We start from the raw sequence: 7,500 nt of genomic DNA on the forward strand, positions 1-7,500 counted from the left end.
CCCGCCTACTCATCTGTTTTAAAATAAATGAGTATCGGCTGAAGAAAACTTGATATGGGGATCTAAAACGATCCCACTATTATCAGGTTTGAAACCGCCGGTACCGATGACTCATTTCAACTTTCTGTAAATAAAAATTTAAATAATATATATTAGCGTATAATAATCCATGTGTTTTATCCTTATATGACTCATTAGCATAGCTGAACCTACTAAGATTCGAAATCAGGACGCTAGAATCCGGAACTTGAAGCTTTACCGCTGAGCCAATTTCCAATTTAGTTTAATTTTATATAGTCGCCTTTCACCTGTTATTGTAACACGTTACTTGATTTTAGGAACAACCATTCAACATAATTTACGTGATTGAACTAAGATTTTACCCTAAAGCAATGGGGGGGGGGAGTCCTTACTAACATACCCCACTAGGATGTTGTATTTTCATTTTTGTACATGAACTTTTTTCTTAGATCCACCCATCCCCAACTACGAACTTTCGTATATAGCCATTCCAAATTTAAGATTTTTTTTAGTCGCGTGCAAGCGACTCTGTAAGTAACTCCGTCGGTCTGTCGGTCGGTCGGTCCGTAACACTTTTGTGCTTTTTGGTTAAGATCAAAGGTCTGTTGTTAATAGATGCTGTTCTTAATTTTTAAGCTTTTCTTGGCCTTTTGACCAGGATCGGTGTGTAGTGTCTGTTCCGGCGGATGCTGCAGGAGGGGACCGTGTGTGGGGCAGCCCCACATATGAGACTTTGGTCGGTGTGGAGGCAGCCCTTCATGCCAATTGTCACTATCCGGCTCCCCTACTCCCCGGGGAGTTGGTCCCCATTTCCCCTTCACTCATCACATTAAAAATCGGCCTTGTGCCTAATTTGCTCGGTGGGGGAGCAAATAAATACCCTTTTCTTGGCCTTTTGGTTATGATCAATGTGTAGTATCTTTTCTTGCTACATCTGTATAAATTTAATGTAAAATGATCACCCACTTTACAACCAGTCAGTCTCAAAGCCATTCAAGTCATTCTCCAGATCATTGAAGTTGTTTTTGAAGGATTCCAGTTATTTTTAAGCATTCAAGTCATTCTTAAGGTCATTCAATTCATCCTTAAGTTCATTAAAATTATTCTAAGTCATTTACTTTTTATTTAAGTCATTTCAGCCCATTTTTCGGTCATTTTAGTTTATCTTTAAGATTTTCATGCCAATCCTACATTCACGCATTCATTCATTACACGAGAGCACGCGACTAATGGCTATTGGTCTTGTTTGATTAAATTAAACTTTTTTACTTTTACACACGCACGCGCGCATGCACACACACACACACCACACACACACACACACACCACACACACACACACACACACACACACACACACACACACACACACACACACACACACACACACACACACACACACACACTTTGTTTTAGCTCTCCAAAAAAAAAAAAAAAAAATGCACACACACCACAAAAACAAATTGCTTTTACAATCTGTTTTTACAAATGTATATAGTTTTACAAAAACGCTAGGGAATCAATTAGGTTGGTTGGTTGGTTGGTTGGTTGGTTGGTTTTGTTTTACGGCATATCAACCCTTTTTCAGGTTATTTAATGCCGAATCCAAAGATTTTAAAGAAAAATTTTTTTAATAGGATATATTTGTTGTTTTCAAGTCGGTTTCTATTTAACCCATAGTTGGAACCCTAACAGGTACTACCACTCCGGGTCAGAGTGGACCTGGGAGCAATGGCAAGTAAAGGGTGGTTCCACACTCCCCAAAGCCCGCAAGCTGGGGCTTCACCACTGGATATAGTTTAAGGTCATATCCAGGACTGAATCAATTAGGGCTTTTTCCACAGAGTGAGTGAGGTATTGTGGTAAATGTTGCCAGTCAAGAGTAAGACTTCAAAGTCAACATTTTCTTTCATTTGTTAAATAGTCACAAAGACACTGCACTCTCCCCTTCCCCTTTTCTTAGAGGGCCTTGTGCCTAATTTTATTGTGAGTGATTTTATCGTTTTTCAATTGTATTATTGTAAAAAAATTAATTTTACCCGCAATAAAATATATAACTAAGATTTTACCATAAGAGAATGTCCATAGATCAACGAAAAATATAAAGCCACAGCGAAAATGTATGCGTGTGAAGCAAGCTATGCCGGCGTTTCTGCAACGCTTTACTCCAAGCGCATGCGCTTTAATCCTTCTCCGTCTTCACATTGTCTGTGTTAAGATTCTATAGTCGTTGGTCGCTGATGCAAAGTCTACGTTAACAATTTACATATACAACACAAACAACACACGAACACAGACATTGTACAGAGGCGCCTTCTCGCACATGCATGTGTGCGCGCACGTGCGTGTGTGTGTGTGTGTGTGTGTGTGTGTGTGTGTGTGTGTGTGTAATTAGGGTCTTCGCTCTAGCGTTCTTACGTTCGAGCTAAATCTTACTTTACGAGCGACTAAACCGAATATGTGGACATTTTATGGCTTCCGTGCTAAGTGCCGAATTTCAGCGACCTCACAGTTCAGCCTCATTTGTGTCTGTACGATCACGACCTTCGTAATATATGTCATCAAGGCCCGTGAGCTGATAAATGACGTCATCGCTGAGGTCCTAGCAAGGAAGAGCTGCTGAATAGTCAGACTTCCGGTAATGGATAAAAATATTTTTTGCAAAAAGCATTAGAAAACTTTTAAAAAATTGCATTAAAAAACAGAAAATAAGGAACGTGATTATTTATACTGAAACTCATTCAATATTTAAAAAAAAAAAAAGAAAAAAAAAGAATTCAAAACTAAAGAGTTGTTTGTTTATGCTTTAAAAGTAATTAAACATTTCCTTGTTTCATGGATTTTAAAAACTCATTATCTACTTATGAATTACATTTAAAATGAAGCAAAAAGGTAGAGGATTCGATTTATAGTAAAACTGAACTTTATTCAATATAAATAAAAAAAAAACGCATGTGAGATTACGTATATTTGAAGCAGAAGACAATCAAATGTTCCTATTTATAATATCTCCCCACGGGACAGAGTTAGACACCAGGGTCGTTTTTTAATGTGGAGAAAAGGAACAAAAATAAAAATTGTCTCAGTCGTGAAGGATTTCTCCTCCACTGAGAGAGAACAAGAAATTGAAGTGCAGCATCTGAAGAACAGATACTACACTTTGATCTTGACCCGAAGGTCAAGGTCAAAGGTTGCAAAGCATGAAATATGAATTAAGGCAATAAACAAATATAAAAATGAAACGATATTTTTTTTAAAAATTTAAATGAACAGTAAATACGTTTTTAAATCAAAATGAACAATATTTTTTTATAAATCAAAAAGAACAAAAATATATTTTTTTTAATTTAAATGAACAGTAAATACGTTTTTAAATCAAAATAAACAATATGTTTTTATGAATCAAAAAGAACAAAAATATTTTTTTTAATTTACATGAACAGTAAATACGTTTTTAAATCAAAATGAACAATATTTTTTTATGAATCAAAAAGAACAAAAATATTTTTTTTTAATTTACATGAACAGTAAATACGTTTTTAAATCAAAATGAACAATATTTTTTTATAAATCAAAAAGAACAAACATATTTTTTTTAATTTACATGAACAGTAAATACGTTTTTAAATCAAAATGAACAATATTTTTTTATAAATCAAAAAGGACAAACATATTTTTTTTAATTTAAATGAACAGTAAATACGTTTATAAATCAAAATAAACAATATTTTTTTATAAATCAAAAAGAACAAAAATATTTTTTTTAAATTTAAATGAACAGTAAATAGGTTTTTAAATCAAAATGAACAATATTTTTTTATAAATCAAAAAGAACAAACATATTTTTTTTAATTTACATGAACAGTAAATACGTTTTTAAATCAAAATAAACAATATTTTTTTATAAATCAAAAAGAACAAAAATATTTTTTTAAAATTTAAATGAACAGTAAATACGTTTTTAAATCAAAATAAACAATATTTTTTATAAATCAAAAAGAACAAAAATATTTTTTTAAAAATCAAAACTAAAAAAAAAAAACGAACGAAATCAGTTTTCTTATTTAGAAATATTTAATCAAGAAATTTAAGTTTTACGATTTCGCTTTTATTACACTGTTAGGTGAAAGTACAGAATATTTATCACCCCCACCCCCGGTCCCCAGCTAAATTATAAGTTTTTAAATAATAATTTATTATTTCAGCACATAGCATAAATCATTTTTATATCAAGATCATTTTTATATCAATCATTTTATTTTTTTAAAATACATTCTGAAAAAAAAAATGTACTAATCAAGATAAACATTTAAAATAGCGTTTTTTTTTGTTTTGTTTTTAATATTTAGTCTCATAACTCACTTTGCTCGTGTGAGATATTGTAATGTAATTCCTTGTCTTTCAGAAAAAGAACTTGGAACCATGCAACCTGCAGACACATTGGAAATTTAACCCCAATATATATATATATAAAGCTGAATGTGTGTGTATGTGTGTGTGTTTGGTCACGAATAGGCTTCTATATGGTTGACTATTTCAAAAAACTGATTACATATAATGATAGAAGATTTATCGAAACACAGGAAGGAGTATGTTTGATCTGGCCGAACGGTGGTTCCTTAAATTGTGGGGTCTGCGTTCGCGCCTGGCCCACAAGTATGGAAATAAAAAAATTAAAAATTAAAAAAAAAAACGTTTACAAGTGTTTTTGATATAGATGTGCAGGTATTATTATACAAACACCGTGACAGCGTTAGGGTTAGGGTTAGGGTTAGGGTTAGGGTTTAGGGTTAGGGTTAGGGTTAGGGTTAGGGTTTAGGGTTAGGGTTAGGGTTAGGGTTAATTCGCTGTCACGGTGTTTGTATAAATTTACCGATGTGCATAAGAATACTTTGATAAGTATGTTTTAACTTAAATAGGGATGGTATAATAAAATTGTGGGGCCTGTGTTCGCGCCTGGCCTCCATAGAATGGAAATAGGCACAAACTTTAATAAAGACTTTTCATATCTATCTGTGTAAGTATACTTTGATAATTATGTTTCAGTTTGAAGAAATATGGTATAATAAAATTATAGGGTGTTCGTTCGCACCTGACCTCTATAGAATGGAAATATGTCACAAAGTTTAACAAGGTTTTTTTTTAATATAGATCCACAGAATATTGTGATAAGTGTTTCAGTGTGAACAGGTATTGTATAATAAATTATGGGGTTTATCTATTTTATTTTTACTTTCATCATATTTTGCTTTGGTTTTGATACCCCCAAATTCCAAGCTATCTCTTTACAACCCTTCCTTTTCATAACCTATCATATTTCATAAATCAGAGCCCATTTTCTGTAGGCTGTTTTTGAACCCAGTCAACAACGGGTACTTTTGCTAGTACACACACACACACACACACACACACACATATATATATATATATATATATATATATATATATATATATATATATATATATATATCTTATTTATAATATTTCGAATTTTATCATATGCATGTAATTGAGAATTCGGTAACTGTTCATATACCAATAAAGTTTAAGTCAGTATAAGTGGCTTAATTTGTAAGCTTCAAAATTTCCTTGTTTTTTTGTAATCGAGCATTCATATGTTGTTTTAACAAAGTCAATATATATATATATATATATATATATATATATATATATATATATATATATATATATAAGTACTTAATTTACTCACATAAAATTAATATACGAAGTATAGATTTATGTGTAAACTTTAAGCATTTATTTCAAAAGTGCTCAATACGTAGGTAGAGCTAGTTAGTGAGTTATAAAATGTATATGGCGACTAAGCTACACTGAATCCCAGAGTGGATGAAACGCGGAATATTCAGTGTAGCTTAATCGCCATATACATTTTATTACTTACCATATATATATATATATATATATATATATATATATATATATATATATATATATATATATATACCTACTTCCGGTTTAGCCGTGTGATACGTGACGAGATTTCACAGGATTAAGGTTCATGACGTCAGCAAAACTAAATTACGTCCGTTAATATGTTATCTATTACGATAGTCGTGGCTCCTGCCGGCGCTTTCGGAAAAGACATGCTCACTGTTCCGGCCCCGTATCGAGGCGGTGATTGAAGCTGAAGGCGGCTACATTGAATAGATGTCAACTTTACTACAAAATCAAATTACCTGAATTGATTTTTTTCAATAAAAGTTTTAAAATAATGCTGTGGTGCTGTTTTATTTAGGGCGACAACTTTATCGTTTCATTCTGTATTGTATCTGCTTTTGTTTTTACTTCTTTCTTTTTTTCTTTTCGTGGTCACGTCACTTCGTGCGGCCAGCTTGGTCATTTGTATATGTGAATATGTAAGCTGTCACACGGCTGTTGCTCTTAATCCAGCGCTAGACGCTCTGTTACATAGGTAGTTCTTGCATGAATATGTGATAATAGTTGAAACATGCGTCAGGCGAATGCACGGGTAGATGGGCAATAAGCATGTGGACAACTGCACGTGAAACCTATATAATCTAAGCAAAAAGCTTTTCGTGATGAGCAACATATTTTGTTCATCGATTTATTAGCCTGTTATTAAAAAATCATCAATAGCAAATATTATTTAGCACTAGCAGACCACCCGACGTTGCTCGGTCGTAAGATATGATATTTGAATTCATGCAGATTACGTATTTATTATTATACAGAAAGCGATTATTATATTGAACATAATATACAGTACTGAGATCAAAACAATATATATATTGGAATCTCTGACTGTACTTTGGGCGATCGGGTTTCGATGCTAGCCTGGGGTAATTGCTTCTCTAGCCGCACTGATAAGCTGTGAAACAGCGAAACAGTACTGTATGTGGATGACTATATATATATATATATATATATATATATATATATATATATATTAAGTAATGTGATTGATAATTTAAAATTTAAAAATCAAATTTTAATTAAATTAAAAATCCGTTTCATAAGAAGGAACAACAACAAAATCAAGATAATTGATTTTGTTGTTGTTCCTTCTTATGAAACGGATTTTTAATTTAATTAAAATTTGATTTTTAAATTTTAAATTATCAATCACATTACTTAATATTGAATTAGCTCTAGGACATTTAACTATCGAGCTTATTATATATCTAAATTACAACGAGCACTTTCTATTTCCTATATTTTAATTAAACTAGTAATTTCACTGTTACATTAAAATACACTCAGCTCTTTAGACTATTGTTCTAATCTCCTTTAAATTATATATATATATATATATATATATATATATATATATATATATATATATATATATGTAAACACGGGACAATCACGTTGACACACCGGTTCTCGCCAGATCACCGAAGTTAAGCAACGTTGAGCCTGGCCAATACCAGATGCATGTACTATATCGAGTCGTAGAAATTTCCACGTTAATATCTGGAGGCGCATTAATTCACTGGGA

Source organism: Euprymna scolopes, chromosome 41, assembly GCF_053919585.1.
Source record: "Euprymna scolopes isolate OS-2025 chromosome 41, ASM5391958v1, whole genome shotgun sequence".
In the NCBI taxonomy this organism is placed as follows: domain Eukaryota; kingdom Metazoa; phylum Mollusca; class Cephalopoda; order Sepiida; family Sepiolidae; genus Euprymna; species Euprymna scolopes.